This window comes from Carya illinoinensis, chromosome 15 (assembly GCF_018687715.1).
Source record: "Carya illinoinensis cultivar Pawnee chromosome 15, C.illinoinensisPawnee_v1, whole genome shotgun sequence".
NCBI lineage: Eukaryota > Viridiplantae > Streptophyta > Magnoliopsida > Fagales > Juglandaceae > Carya > Carya illinoinensis.
The window spans coordinates 21,278,499-21,294,381 of record NC_056766.1 but is presented as its reverse complement, the minus strand read 5'-3'; the positions used below and the strand labels follow the sequence as shown (position 1 = coordinate 21,294,381).

General features: G+C 39.2%; 1 pseudogene; it reads right to left on the bottom strand.

Moving 5' to 3' along the window:
• Nucleotides 1-2,251: 2,251 nt before the first annotated feature.
• On the bottom strand, nt 2,252-15,146 carry LOC122296746 (annotated as a pseudogene).
• Between the last annotated feature and the right edge of the window lie 737 nt (nt 15,147-15,883).

The window sequence follows — 15,883 nt, the reverse complement described above, 5'->3', positions numbered from 1 at the left end:
CCCATTTACTATCAGCAATATGATATATGATTCCTGCATCTAATAGTTTCAACACTTCATTTTTCACCACTTCTTTCATAATAGGATTAAGCCTACGCTGGGGGTCTGTACGAGGGCTAGTTCCTTCCTCCAAATTAATTTTATGAGAACAGATTAGGGAACTAACACCTTTTATATCAGCAATGCTCCAACCTAAGGCTGACTTATGCTCACTTAGGATCCGAATTAATTTCTCACCTTGAGACTTAGACAATTCAAATGAGATAATAACAGGAAAAGTATCACCTGGACCAAGGAAAACATGCTTTAAACCCTTAGGCAGAGGTTTCAGTTCAACTTTGGGTGCTTCCACACTTGAAGGAATTTGCTTTTCCTCTCTCTCAGGCAGTTCCTCAAACTTCGGTTGCCAGGCCCGAGTGCCATAATCCTGAGTTCTATCAAAGATACAAATATCAACTACATCAGATGGATTACTGATAGAATCAAACTCAGAATTAACAAGAAAATACTCAAGGAGATCAAAATCATGAGCTATAGAAACTCCCTTTTCTATGAGTGAGTCAATCATGTATGTCTGGTGGCTCTCATCATCATCTTCTGGCTCTCTTGCAATATGGAAGATATTCACCTCGAGAGTCATGTTTCCAAAAGAAAGCTTCATGAGCCCATTCCTGCAATTAATAAGAGCATTAGCAGTGGCAAGAAAAGGCCTACCTAAAATCACAGAAATTTTAGAAGTAGTATCAACAACAGAGCTAGTGTCAAGGATTAGGAAATCAATAGGATAATACAATTTATCAATTTGAATTAGAGCATCCTCTACCACACTCCGGGGTACTTTGACTGAACGGTCAGTCAATTGTAATACCACAGTGGTTGGTTTGATTTCTGATGTGAACCCCAATAGACTTGCTTTGAGACCCAACAACAATACTGGAAAAACAACCCCAAGAAAGCCAAACTCAGGTATATGGATGGAGAATCTAGACCCAATGAGAACCCGTTCAAAGAACCTAGATTATATCAAAATCTAGACCCATTGAAGAACCCGTCTCAAGAACCTAGATTACAAAAGAAGAACGCCACAAAGGTTTTGATTTACCCTTGATAAGTTTAGAAGTTTAAGAAAAACAAGAGGAGGTCACTCAACTCTCAATCACAATTCCATATAGTCTGCCTCTCAAATGAGGTTACAAGTGGTTTAAATAGACAATCCCCAAAAACCCTAAGTAAACAATGCGTCGGGTACTGTAGCGTGAACAGTGCCATACGTCGCCCTACAGTTACTTCTGAAACCCTAGTAAGACATAAAATTTTAACTTTCCAAATAAACCCTTGGCCAAAAATACAAGGCCTTCCCAAAAATAACCCTAGTCCATTAGAAATAAGACATACGTGGGCCAAGCATCCTCAAGCCCACTTCTTCTAAACTAATAATAAAATACCGTTAAACAAATTGAAAGCCTTAACAACAATAGGCCCAATCTCTAAGTCATGTCTTCCATAGCTTGTATCAAGTGGATCCAAACTGGTTCTTTTTCCTTGAAGCCCATCTTGAGTGTTGGGCTCTTCCTAGCTTCATCCCAACAAGAGGAGGTCACTCAACTCTCAATCACAATTCCATATAGTCTGCCTTTCAAATGAGGTTACAATTGGTTTAAATAGACAATCCCCAAAAACCCTAAGTAAACAATTCGTCGGGTACTGTAGCGTGAACAGTGCCATACGCCACGCTACAGTAACTTCTGAAACCCTAGTAAGACATAAAATTATAACTTTCCAAATAAACCCTTGGCCAAAATACAAGGCCTTCCCCAAACCCTAGTTCATTAGAAATAAGACGTGTGGGCTGGACATCCCCGGAGCCCAATTATTCTTGATTAATTCATTTGACTAATAAATTAAGCTCTTTTAATGAAATAAATAAATCCATGGCCTTCCATAACAATAGGCCCAAGTCGTGTCTTCTATAGCTTGGATCAAGTGGAGCAAAACTGGTTCTCCTTCTTTCAAGCCCGTCATGAGTGTTGGGCTCTTGCTAGCTTGATCCCAATTGGATTGCACCAATTCTTGCATTGCTCTCTTGATCTTCGTGGCTCTTAATCTTGTAATTGATCCTTAAGACTTGGTCCGCCTTGGGGCCCATCACTTGCATTGCTTCCTTGATCTTCTTGGCTCTTGATCTTATAATTGGCCCATCTGGAATTTGCAAGGGATCTTTAAGGATAGCTCCACCTTGGTTCCCATCATTCCCCCTCTCCTCAAAAGGATTCGACCTCGAATCTTCACCTACATCAAAAGGAGAAAGATCAGAAACATTGAAGGTAGCAGAAACATTATATTCACTTGGAAGATCCACTTTATATGCATTGTCATTAATTTTCTCAATAATTTGGAAAGGTCCATCTCCTCGAGGATGCAACTTAGTCCGTCTATGGGCTGGGAATCTTTCTTTGCGCATGTGAACCCAAACCCAATCTCCTGGTTCAAAGGTGACACGCCGTCGCCCTTTATTGGCTTGGGAAGCAAACCTTTCATTCTTTTGGGCAATTTGAAGAAGCCGTACCCTCTCATGAAGTGACTTTACCAACTCTGCCTTCTTTTGTCCATCTAAGCTGATGGAAAACTCACTCACAATGAAAATTTAATAAAAAATGTCTTACCTCTCAAATGAGGCTACAAGTGCCTTAAATAAACAATTCCCAAAACCCTAAAGGAATAGTGCCGCGGGTACTGTAGCGTGAACAGTGCCGCGCTACAGTAACTTCTAAAACCCTAGTTCACATAAATTAATAACTTTCCAAATATGCCCTTGGCCAAAATACAAGGCCTTCCCAAAAACCCTAGTTCATTAGAAATAAGACATATGGGCTAGACATCTCCCAAGCCCAATTATTCTAGAATAATTCCTTTGACTAATAAAATAAGTCATTTCAATGAAATAAATAAGTCCATGGTTTTTAATAACAATCGGCTCAAGTCGTGTCTTCCATAGCTTGGATTAAGTGGATCAAAACTGGTTCTCATTCTTTCAAGCCCATCATGTGTGTTGGGCTCTTGCTAGTTTCATCCCAATTGGATTGCACCAATTCTTGTATTGCTCCCTTAATCTTCGTAGCTCTTAATCTTGTAATTGATCCTTAAGACTTGGTCCACCTTGGGGCCCATCATTCCCCCTCTCCTCAAAAGGATTCGACCTCGAATCTCCACCTGGATCAAAGGGAAAAAGATCAGTAACAATGAAAATAGCAAACACGTGATACATACCTAGAAGATCCACTAGGTATGAAATATCATTAATTTTATCAAGAATTTGGAAATGTCCATCCAAGCTACTTCTGTCATCCACAAACAAAAGTATTAGAGTTAAATGAGTAAGTGGATTAAAATCATAAACAACTTTAAAAGGAGAATATGAAGTAGTAGTATGCAACGTCCTATTATATGCAAACTCTTTAAATGGCAAACAATCCTCCCAAGTTTTTAAATTCTTATGAAGAACAGTGCATAAGAGCTGGGTATTAGAAACAATCCTCCTAGGTACACCATGAAGTCGCACTATCCCCCTGAAAAATAAGTTAGCTATGTTTGTGGTATCATCAATTTTATGACATGGAATGAAATGTGACATTTTACTAAATCTATGCACAACCACAAAAATAGAATCACTACCACTTTTAGTTGTACGCAGCCCCAAAACAAAGTCCATAGATATGCCTACCAATGGTTTACTAGGAACGGGTAAGGGTGTATACAACCAATGTGGCAAAACCTTAGACTTGGCCTTCCTACATGTAATGCACATGCCACAAATGCAATTGACGTCTCTTTTCATCTTAGGCCAAAAGAAATGTTCATCCAACAATTCAATGAATGGCAAATGATACTCCCACAAACGTTCATGAAACACATCTAAGGTTTTCTTTGTACCAAAATTACCATTCCAATTATATGCAAATTCAATGAATGGTAAGTAGTACTCCCACCAATGGTCATCCAACACGTCTAAAATCCTCTTTATATCAAAATTTCCCAACAGACCACATCCATGCACAAGCAACTCACGCATAAGACTAGTAGGCACACAAAATCTTTTCTCTGTAAACAAGTACCAATCTAGTCTATATAAATGAGAAAACGATGCTTTCTTACGTACTCCATACACACTAGTCATGCCATCATCATTAACAAACAAGTTCTTATCATATTTAAGTCTCAATAACTTTGCATCTATAATGATGACAAGGACGTACCTTCTTGCATAAGCATCAACCACAAAATTTTCTTTACCTTGTGTGTACTTAGTTACATAAGGAAATGTCTCAATGAGTTGCACCCACTTGTCATGCATTTTATTCAACTTACAGTGTCCTTTCAAGTGCGTCAAGGACTCATGTTCTTCAAAAAAAGGTCGAGTAGGGATTGTCGCACTTGGTATAAAATCAATGTAATGCTCTATCTCTCTAATAGATGACAATCCACTAAACACTCCGCTAGGAATTACGACCTTATATCCCTGCAACAAAGAGATAACAATACTAGGCAAAGATTCATTAAATCCGTTAGTAGTAAAATTCGCCTTAGCATAAAAACTCATTTTTCTCTTTGCTTTTCTCTCACTTTCACTCCAGCTTTTCTTTTCACTCTCATTTTTCTTTTCACTCTTTTTTTTTCTTTCACTCTCTTTTTCCTTTTCACTCTCTTTTTTCTTTTCACTCTCTCTCTTTGCTTCAGTCTCTTTATTCTTTTCACTCTCTATTTTTTCTTCACTCTCTTTGTTTTTTCACTCTCTCCTTCTCTTGAGGTTTTGGCCTCACTATTTCTTTTTTGATCAACCTCACCTTTCAACTTCAGTTGGTCCTCATGGACCTGTGTTGGAGTTAAAGGAGCAAGTTTGATTCTTTTTCCATCCTTTTCAAAACTGTACATGTTTCTAAACCCATCATAGATCACTCTCCTATCACACTGCCACGGCCTCCCCAACAAAATATGGCCAGCATGCATAGGCACAACTTCACAAAGTACATCATCCTTGTACCTCCCAATTGAAAAAGAAACTAGCACTTGCTTATTTATCCTAACCTCCCCACAATCATTCAACCACTGCAACTTGTAAGGTCTAGGGTGTTTCAAAGTAGGTAGATTCAATTTCTCAACTAAAGTAGTGCTAGCAACATTAGTACAACTCCCTCCATCAATAATCATACTACATACCTTGTTGTTGATGTGGCATCTAGTACGAAAAATGTTCTCTCTTTGCTGCTCTATACCATCCATCTTAAATTCTGTATTGGGAGCACGCCTAACAAGAGACTCGCCATACTCTTCATTCTTATTGTACCTATTCTCAATACTAGGCTCACATCTCCTCCTATCTCTCCCACTTTGCAAATTTGTAATCAATGCACCTTGTTGTTCCATCTTATCCATCACTTCCCCCAACTTCAAATTTAACTTTTCAAACTTTTGTTGCATGGACTGCAACAAAAAGAATGAATTGTCTGACATCCCCTTTGGTTATGAGTCACTTTAATGAGACATTGTATGTGCTGCACAAAAAAGAATGTTAGTGGAAAAAGACCTCACACGCTCTCCCTCACGTGTTTACACTCAAATAATGGCACTCCACTCGTGTTTCACTCTTAATTGGCTTTTTCCCGATAATGATCTCACACTCTCTTGCCTTTTACCTCAAGAGTTTTCCCACTCAAGTTCTTTCAAAACTAATTGAACTAAATCAAGACAATACAACCTTTTTTATCCCAACTAATAATTAGATCCAAGAAACAAGAACAAGAGAAACACGGAATGAATAAAATGACAAGGGAATCAAGGAAATTATTGGAATGGAAGGGTAACTATAAGAGAAGATACCAACTAGAAAGAGGTAACAAGAGGTAATTCAGCCCCTTTAAGGACAAGACCCAATCAACAAATTTCTTTCTTTCTCTTTTATTGTAACTATATAGCAACCACTGAATATGCTACCTCTACTTTCCTTCTCTCTCCCTTTTTTTTTTTGAATTTCTTTTTTTTTCGAATTTTTTTTTCTTTTCCTTTCTTTTCTTTTCTTTTCCTTTCCTTTCTTTTCCTTTCTTTTCTTTTCTTTTCTTTTCTATTCCTTTCTTTTCTTTTCCTTTCTTTTCTTTTTCTTTTCTTTTCTCAAAAATTCAACCACAAACAGGAATATTCAATTGTGATAATCAAGCAATTGAATTCAAACACATACAAATTGGCAAGGAAATAGAAGGAAATCAATGAAACCCTAGATGGTGCAAATTTTGGCAGCCCTAGGAAAAACGAATTTTTGTGCTTTTTTTTTTTTTTTTTGGGCAATTCTAGAACATTGAAGCCCTAGAATTAACAATACAATAAATAAAAAGATAGAATCAGACCTGATTGGAAACCTTGCTCTGAATACCAAATGATGTGAACCCCAATCGACTCGCTTTTGAGACCCAACAACAATATTGGAAAACAAACCCAAGAACGCCAAACTCAAGTCTATGGATGGAGAATTTAGACCCGTTGAAATCTCGTTCCAAGAACCTAGATTATATTAAAATCTAGACCCAATGAAATCCCGTCTCAAGAACCCAAATTACAAGGAGGAACGCCACAAAGGTTGTGATTTACCTTTGATAAGTTCAAGAGTTCAATTAAGAACACGAGGAGAAAACTCACTCACAATGAAAATTCAATAAAAAATGTCTTACCTCTCAAATGAGGCTACAAGTGCCTTAAATAAACAATTCCCAAAACCCTAAAGGAATAGTGCCGCGGGTACTGGAGCGTGAACAGTGCCTCGCTACAGTAACTTCTAAAACCCTAGTTCACATAAATTAATAACTCTCCAAATATGCCCTTGGCCAAAATACAAGGCCTTCCCAAAAACCCTAGTTCATTAGAAATAAGACATATGGGCTAGACATCTCCCAAGCCCAATTATTCTAGAATAATTCCTTTGACTAATAAAATAAGTCATTTCAATGAAATAAATAAGTCCATGGTCTTTAATAACAATCGGCTCAAGTCGTGTCTTCCATAGCTTGGATTAAGTGGATCAAAACTGGTTCTCATTCTTTCAAGCCCATCATGTGTGTTGGGCTCTTGCTAGTTTCATCCCAATTGGATTGCACCAATTCTTGCATTGCTCCCTTAATCTTCGTAGCTCTTAATCTTGTAATTGATCCTTAAGACTTGGTCCACCTTGGGGCCCATCATCATAAGCTACTCCTGCCATCAATAGGCAAAGGCATCAAATCTAAAGAGTAAGTGGATTAAAACCATAAACAATTTCAAAAGGAGAGTATGAAGTAATAGTATGCATGGTCCTATTATATGCAAACTCTATGAATGGCAAACAATCCTCCCAACTCTTTAAATTCTTTTGAACAACAGTGCGTAAAAGCTGAGTTAAAGTCCTATTAACTACTTCAGTCTGACCATCAGTCTGTGGGTGACAAGTAGTGGAAAATAAGAGTTTAGTACCTAATTTTCCCCACAACACCTTCCAAAAGTAGCTAAGAAATTTAACATCCCTATCAGAAACAATGCTCCTGGGCACACCATGGAGTCGCACTATCTCTTTGAAAAACAAGTCAGCTATGCTTGTGGCATCATCTGTTTTATGGCATGGAATGAAATGTGTCATCTTGCTAAATCTATCCACAACCACAAAAATAGAATCTCTACCCCTTTTTGTCGTAGGCAGCCCCAAAACAAAGTCCATAGATATGTCTACCCATGGCTCACTAGGAACGGGTAAGGGTGTATATAACCCATGTGGCAAAACCTTAGATTTGGCCTTTCTACATGTGATGCACCTGCTACAAATGCGATTGATGTCTCTTTTCATCTTAGGCCAAAAGAAATGTTCATGCAATATGTCTAAGGTTTTCTTGACACCAAAGTGTCCCATTAATCCCCCGCCATGTGCCTCACGCACCAATAACTCACGCATAGAACAACTAGGTACACACAGTTTATCTTCTTTAAACAAGTAACCATCATGCTTGTAAAACTTACCAAATGCCGCCTTATCACATGCCATATACACATCAGAAAAGTCAACATCATCGGCATACATATCTTTCACATATTCAAACCCAAACATTTTAGCACTCATAGAAGTAAGAAGCACATACCTCCGTGATAAAGCATCAGCAACAATATTCTCCTTACCTTGCTTGTAACGGATGACATATGGAAAGGTCTAAATATATTCCATCCATCTAGCATGCCTCTTATTCAACTTACCTTGACCCTTGAGATGCTTCAACGATTCATGATCGGTGTGGATCACAAATTCCCTAGGCCACAAGTAGTGCTGCCAAGTCTCTAATGCACGAACAAAAGCATGAAGTTCTTTGTCATAAGTAGGGTACTTCAGGGATGCCCCACTTAGCTTCTCACTGAAGAAGGCAATCGGCCGCCTATCCTGCATCAAAACGGCTCCAATCCCTATTCCTGAGGCATCACATTCAATCTCAAAAGTTTTGTTAAAATCTGGTAATGCTAACACGGGTGCAGAGCTCAACCTTTCCTTAATAGTGGCAAATGCATTCTCTTGATTAGCCCCCCAATGAAACCCAACATTCTTTTTAATGACTTCAGTGAGTGGTGCAGCAATGGTGCTAAAATCTTTAACAAAACGCCGATAAAAGCTAGCTAAACTATGAAAGCTTCTTATCTCAGTGACGCTCTTTGGTGTTGGCCACTCCTTAATGGCCTTGACTTTCTCTTCATCCACTTCAATACCCTTTGTACTAACAACATAACCAAGAAAAACAACTTCCTCCATACAAAAGGTACATTTCTTGAAGTTAGCATACAACTTTTCACATCTCAACACATTAAACACATATCTCAAATGCTCAATATGCTCATTTAAGTCCTTGCTGTACACTAGGATATCATCAAAGTACACAACCACAAACTTGCCTATGAACGCACGTAGGACATGATTCATTAATCTCATGAAAGTACTGGGCGCATTTGTAAGTCCAAATGGCATAACCAACCATTCATAAAGCCCATACTTAGTCTTAAAAGCAGTTTTCCATTCATCACCCTCTTTCATTCTAATTTGATGGTACCCACTTTTAAGATCAATTTTACTAAAAATACATGAGCCATGCAATTCATCGAGCATATCATCTAATCTAGGAATGGGATGGCGATACTTTACCGTGATATTATTAACCGCCCTGCAATCAATGCACATCCTCCACGTCCCATCCTTCTTAGGCACTAGAAGCACTGGTACTGCACATGGGCTCATGCTCTCCCTCACGTACCCCTTGCTCATCAAATCCTCAACTTGCCTCTGAAGCTCCTTTGTCTCATCTGGATTACTTCTATAAGCTGGTCGGTTTGGAATAGCAGCCCCGAGCACGAAATCAATCTGGTGCTCAATGCCTCTAATGGGTGGCAACTCATTAGGCATTTCCTCTGGGAATACATCCTCAAACTCCTGCAACAAAGAAACAGCCAAACTAGGAAGAGGTTGGTTAGTTTCATCAAGATTAAGATAAGACTTTTTATAGACAAGAAAAATCATAGGGCGATCTGCTAAGAAAGCTCTCTTAACCTCACTCTCTCTTGCATAGAAACTCACTTTTGCCTTTCCTTTTCTCTCAGGAGACTCTTTTTCTTTTTCACTCTTTCTTTTTTGCTCAATCTCTTTTTCACTCTTTCTTTTTTTATCACTCTCATTTTCACTCTTTCTCTTTTGAGCAACCTCACTTTTCAGTTTCAGTTGGTCCTCATAGACCTGTCTTGGAGTTAAAGGAGCAAGCTTGGTTGTTTTGCCCTCCTTTACAAAGCTGTACATGTTTTTTAATCCATCATGTATCACTCTCCTATCATATTGCCATGGTCTCCCCAACAATATATGGCCAGCATGCATAGGCACAACATCACAAAGCAGTTCATCTTGATACTTCCCAATGGAAAAAGTAACCAACACTTGTCTATCTACCTTAACCTCCCCACAATCATTCAACCACTGCAGCTTGTATGGTCGGGAGTGTTTCAAGGTAGGTAAATTCAATTTTTCAACTAATGTAGTGCTAGCAACATTAGTACAACTTCCCCCATCAATTATCATACTACATACCTTGCCATTGATGTGGCATCTAGTATGGAAAATGTTCTCCCTTTGTTGCTCTGCTTCATCCATCTTAATTTGTGTGTTGAGAGCACGCCTGGCAATAAGGGACTCACCTGTTACGGGGTATTCTACTCCATCATCATCACTAGCATCCTCCAACTCAGGTATCTCATCACGATCATCCTCACTTGCAGTCATTACCTCCCCATTGTCACGCATAATCATCACATGTTTGTTTGGACATTGAGAAGCGATGTGGCCTGAACCCAAACACTTAAAGCATTTAATATCTCTATTTCTAGAAGGTTGGGATGCCAACTTGGGTTTGTTGCTAGTTCCTTCATCGTTTCCTTTAGGTGGTTCTGTCTTTGCCTTTGTTACAGCTCGATCATCTTTCTCCCACTTTGGTTTCCAAGGAGTGCTAGAAACTGAAGTGTACCTTGATGTCCCTTTCCTCTTTAATTGCCTCTCCACCTTCATAGCCATGTGCACCATGTCTTCTATTTCTACATAATGTTGTAACTCAACCACATTAGCTATCTCCCTATTCAAACCACACAAAAATCTAGCCATAGTGGCCTCCCTATCCTCCTCTACATTCGCCCGTATCATAGCCACCTCCATCTCCTTATGGTAGTCCTCCACACTCCTAGACCCTTGTGTAAGATTTTGTAATTTCTGGTAGAGGTCCCTATAGTAGTGGCTAGGTACAAATCTCCGCCTCATGAGAGCTTTCAACTCTCCCCATGTCTCAACAGACCTCTCATAATTCCTCCTACTATTGGTCACTAATTGATCCCACCAAATAATAGCATAATCAGTGAACTCAATTACTGCCAACTTCACTTTCTTCTCCTCTGAATAGTTATGACACTCAAAGATCAACTCTATCTTCTTCTCCCACTCTAAATAAGCTTCAGGGTCAGTTCTACCTTGGAAAGATGGTATTTTCATTTTGATGCTCTCAAGGTCCCTATCTACTCCATCACGACCCCGTGAGTTTCCCCTAAATCCTCTTTCACGCCTGACTCCTCTATGCCTACCCATCCCAACTTCAGAAATTAGATCTTCCTCATCCTCACCATCTCCTTCATCTTCATACTCATGTTCTCTTCTAGGTTCACGTCTCCTCCTATCTCTCCCACCATGTAAATTTTTAATTACTTCATCTTGTTGATCCATCCTATCTCTCACTTCCCCTAACATCATGTTCAATCGTTCAAACTGTTGTTGCATAGCCTGCAACATAAAGGAGTTATCTGCCATCCCCTTTGGTGATGAGTCACTTTTATGAGACATCGTACGCGCTGCACACAAAAAAACTATTAGTGGAAAAGACCTCACACGCTCCCTTACGTGTTTACACTCGAATAATAGCACTCCACTCGTGTTTCACTCTTAATTGGCTTTTTTTCCGTTAATGATCTCACACTCTCTTGCCTTTTACCTCAAGAGTTTTCCCACTCAAGTTCTTTCAGAACTAATTGAACTAAATCAAGACAATACAACCTTGTCTTATTCCAACTAGTAATTAGGTCCAAGAAACAAGAACAAGAGAAAACACTGAAAGAATAAAATGACACAAGACTCAAGGAAATGATACAAGGGAAAGAGTAATCACAAGACAATATACCAACTATAATGATATATGCAGCCACTTTGAAATAAAATAAAAATTCGGATTTTTTTTTTTTCGATTTTTTTTTTCTTTTCCTTTCCTTTCTTTTCTTTTCTTTTCCTTTCCTTTCTTTTCTTTTCTTTTCCTTTCTTTTCTTTTCTCACTATTTCAGTCAAAAACAGCAATATTCAATTGCAACAATCAAACAACTGAATTCAAACACATAAAAATTGGTAAGGAAATAGAAGAGAATCAATGAAACGACATTCCAAGGAATTGACAAACTTAAAGATGCAAGAATCCCAGAACTTTCCAAACCTACAGATGCTGCAAATTTTGGCAGCCCACAAACAAGCAATTTAGCCACCTAATGTTGATAAACATGAAACCAAAATGATAGAGTAATCTGGCAGCCCTAGGAAAAACGAATTTCTGCAGTTTTTTTTTTGCAACCCTAGAACAATGAAACCCTAGAATTAAAGATGCAATAGATAAAAGATAGAATTACACCTGATTGGAAAACTTGCTCTGATTACCAAATGATGTGAACCCCAATAGACTTGCTTTGAGACCCAACAACAATACTGGAAAAACAACCCCAAGAAAGCCAAACTCAGGTATATGGATGGAGAATCTAGACCCAATGAGAACCCGTTCAAAGAACCTAGATTATATCAAAATCTAGACCCATTGAAGAACCCGTCTCAAGAACCTAGATTACAAAAGAAGAACGCCACAAAGGTTTTGATTTACCCTTGATAAGTTCAGAAGTTCAAGAAGAACAAGAGGAGGTCACTCAACTCTCAATCACAATTCCATATAGTCTGCCTCTCAAATGAGGTTACAAGTGGTTTAAATAGACAATCCCCAAAAACCCTAAGTAAACAATGCGTCGGGTGCTGTAGCGTGAACAATGCCATACGCCGCGCTACAGTTACTTCTGAAACCCTAGTAAGACATAAAATTTTAACTTTCCAAATAAACCCTTGGCCAAAAATACAAGGCCTTCCCAAAAATAACCCTAGTCCATTAGAAATAAGACATACGTGGGCCAAGCATCCTCAAGCCCACTTCTTCTAAACTAATAATAAAATACCGTTAAACAAATTGAAAGCCTTAACAACAATAGGCCCAATCTCTAAGTCATGTCTTCCATAGCTTGTATCAAGTGGATCAAAACTGGTTCTTTTTCCTTGAAGCCCATCTTGAGTGTTGGGCTCTTCCTAGCTTCATCCCAAGTGGATTGCACCAATCCTTGCATTGCTTCCTTGATCTTCTTGGCTCTTGATCTTGTAATTGGCCCATCTGGAATTTGCAAGGGATCTTTAAGGGTAGCTCCACCTTGGTTCCCATCAATTTCTCCCAACCCCAACTGCAAATAAATAGAATATGGCATTAGATTCACGCTAGCTCCTAAATCTAGCAAAACTTGCCCAAACTCATGATTTCCAATGCTGCATGCAATGGTTGGGCAACCAGGATCCTTGTACTTGGGAGGAATCCACTGCTCAATTAGAGCACTAACTTGCTCTGTCAGAAATGCTGTCTTCTTAACATGGTGTTTCCTCTTAACTGTACACAAATCTTTAAGAACTTTTGCGTAAGTAGGAACTTGTTTAATAACATGCAAAAGAGGGAGGTTAATTTTTACCTGCTTGAGATTCTCTAAGATTTTATTGTTAGGATCCAAAATTCGCTTATTCAGTTTTAAAGTTTGAGGAAATGGTACCTTAACTGGGCTCTTTATTACCTCGGCTTCTTTGGGCAGCTCGGCACCACTATTGCTTTGATCCTCTTCCACATCCTCTGATTTGTTCGTTGTTAGGATGTGTAATGACTTACCACTTCGTGTCACAATGGCATTCGCATCCTTCAAATTCTCTTGTGCCATTTGTTGACCATGGGGTACGGATTGAGCTTGAGAAGGAAACTTACCTCGCTCATTCATACTCAAGGAGCTCATCAATTTGGAACTTGGCTTTTTATCTCCTTATTTTCTTCAACAACCTGTGTAATCAAAGATTCAAACTTTTGGTTAGTCTTACCTCATGCCTGATAAAAGCATGTAAAGTATCTTCTAAGGGGCTCCTAGAAGATGAAGGTGCATGATATGGTGTAGGATATGATCTAGGGGGTTGTGCAGGCGGCTGGTTTTCAAACTTCCAGCTAAAATTGGGGTGATTACGCCACCCCGGATTATAGGTGTCAGAGAAATGTGTAAAAGGCTTCTTGTACATACCTAAGGCATTACATTGTTCCTCATACATTCCTCTCATCTCAGTCAATGTGGAACACTCTTGGGCAAGGTGATCTACCCCACCACACACAAAACATGGTCCAAAAGACTCTGCATGATTAGCCACGTGTGTTGGCTTTAAGTCCTTAGTCTTCAACGCCTCTAACTCTCTAGTGAGCATCTCAACCTTAGCTTTTAGGTTATCTTCTTCCCTGAGATGGTAAATTCCACCACCATTTAGGTTTCCTGCAGGTCGTGACCTATTTGTGCTCTCAGTAGCACTAGGTCCAGTCCAAGTGTGAGCTTTTTCAGCAAGCTCATTGAGGTATTCTATGGCCTTATCAGGATCTTTCTGTAAGAACTCACCATTACACATCATCTCCACAAATTGACGCTCTCTAGGTGTAAGTCCCTCATAAAAATAGCTCACTAAGCGCCAATTCTCATATCCATGGTGAGGACACATACTTAATAGCTCCTTAAATCTCTCTCAAGACTGATACAAAGTCTCACTTTTGTACAAAGGTGGAGATTTGCCTTTTTAAAGCATTGGTCTTATGTTGGGGAAAGTATTTATTAAAGAAGACCTTAGTCATCTCATTCCATGACCCAATAGATCGTGGTCTCAATAAGTATAGCCAACTCTTAGCTCTATCTTTCAAAAAGAAAGGAAAGAACTTAAGTCTCACAACGTCATCAGTTGCATTTTGACTATGAAAAGTCGCAACTACTTCCTCAAACTCCCTAATGTGCACATATGGATTTTCATTTTCCAAGCCATGAAAAGTAGGAAGTAACTGTATCATCCCTGTTTTAAAATCCAATTGGTGAATATTAGCTGGAAACATGATGCATGATGGTGTGGCTGTGCGTGTATAGCAAAAAGAAAACAAGGAACCCACTACGACTCCAGACGATATTGCTGTCATTGCTTGCCGGTTTGGACCAAATGCACCCAAAGACTCCGAAGTAGTAGCAATGTCTTCAGTACTAGGTCTCGTCTTCTCAAGCTTAGATGCTGTAGGTGAAGCAGCTGCCCCAAAAAGTTCCAGTGGAAGCAGCACCGCCCCCACCTGATAAACAGCAAGATGGTCGTCTATATATATTATCTTTTCCACTGTTGTACTGACCGCCCCTGTTGTTATGTTCACTTCTTTTCCTGCCGTTGTCGCGGCCATTACATTCAGTTGGAAATGGCCGGCGTTGCTATCACCAGCCAGAGTATGCACTGGGTTTGTAGTAGTTTGGAGCTGCAATTCTGAGTAGACATCAGGGAGGATATGAAATCAGTTTGTTAGCTTGATCCAGTTTGAAGAAACACGGGTACTGGGTTTTAAAATCGGGTTTCGGCCCAGATCAAATCCGGGCCAAAAACCATAACCAGGAATCCGGTTATCCGGGTTCTGGTCCGGATGAACAGTCCTAGTAGCACTACCTATAGCCTAGGAAATTTGTGATCCACATCGATCATGAATCATTGAAGCATCTCAAGGGTCAAGGTAAGTTCAATAAAAGGCATGCTCGTTGGATGGAATACATTAAGACATTTACATATGTCATCCGTTACAAGCAAGGTAAGGAGAACATTGTTGCTGATGCTTTTATCTCGAAGGTATGTACTTCTTACTTCTATAAGTGTTAAGATGCTTGGGTTTGAATATGTGAAAGACCTATATGCCCATGACACTGACTTCTCTAATGTGTACATGACATGTGATAAGGCAGCATTTGGTAAGTTTTACAAGCATGAGGGTTACTTGTTTAAAGAAAACAAACTTTGTTTGCCAAGTTGTTCTATGCGTGAATTACTAGTGCGTGAGGCACATGGTGGGAGATCAATGGGACACTTTGGTGTCAATAAGACTTTGTATATTTTGCATAAACATTTCTTTTGGCCTAAGATGAAGAGAGATGT